Source organism: Mirounga angustirostris, unplaced genomic scaffold (genome assembly GCF_029215605.1).
Source record: "Mirounga angustirostris isolate CCGP_5_RB_7025 unplaced genomic scaffold, mMirAng1.0.hap1 SCAF_12, whole genome shotgun sequence".
Taxonomy (NCBI): Eukaryota; Metazoa; Chordata; class Mammalia; order Carnivora; family Phocidae; genus Mirounga; species Mirounga angustirostris.
In genome coordinates this window covers 25923144-25923933 of record NW_026991720.1, presented here as the reverse complement: position 1 = coordinate 25923933, position 790 = coordinate 25923144, and the positions used below count along the sequence as shown (strand labels likewise).

General features: G+C 37.5%; 1 pseudogene; it reads left to right on the top strand.

Moving 5' to 3' along the window:
- The first annotated feature begins 490 nt into the window (after positions 1–490).
- Positions 491–590, top strand: LOC123836168 (U6 spliceosomal RNA; annotated as a pseudogene).
- Positions 591–790: the final 200 nt, after the last annotated feature.

Below are 790 nucleotides of genomic sequence, written 5' to 3'. Positions count from 1 at the left end.
TGCCTGAAACAGCCAACTGTTTCATTTTAAAGATTCTAGTGATTTTTAAATTGCCTCTATTAGAGAGGGAGTAATTGGTAAAAATCCCTATGGGTCGTGGCTGGGAAAAAACTGTCACTGGTAATAGCAAGGAATTACACAAAAATGCCAATGAATTTTCTGATTGATGGAACTGAGACACAACTGCAGTTTAATATCTAAGGATGCTGACCACTGGATAAAAGAGGACCGAGGCACAAGCTGTCACACATACACACGCGCATGCCAAGGTTGGGGAGGGGGACATTTAAAAGTAGTGTCTCTGCTTTTTAAGTTACATCACATGGTATGTAGACTAAATCCATTTTTGGCATCAAGATCCCAACATCTACATGGGGAAAGTTATTGTTTTCCAATTTTTTTCACCTATAAATATTACTTTTTCATCTATTAAAATACACTTACTTTCAACACTATAGTAGGAAAGGACTGTTCAAGAATCAGTGGCAAGGTGCTCGCTTCGGCAGCACATATACTAAAATTGGAACGATACAGAGAAGATTAGCATGGCCCCTGCACAAGAAATCAGTGGCAAGAATATGGACATTATCAAAAGCAAAACAAAAAAACCACAACATTGGGATGAGTTGGATGCCCCAACAAAAACGTACATCCTAAGTATTGCAACAACCTTCATTTCTCAAAAAGCAGATGAGTACACACACACGTTTAAGCATGACTAATACTAAATTTTGACATACATTTAGTGTTCTGCTTCAAGTAGCTAATAACACAATGATAGAACCATTTA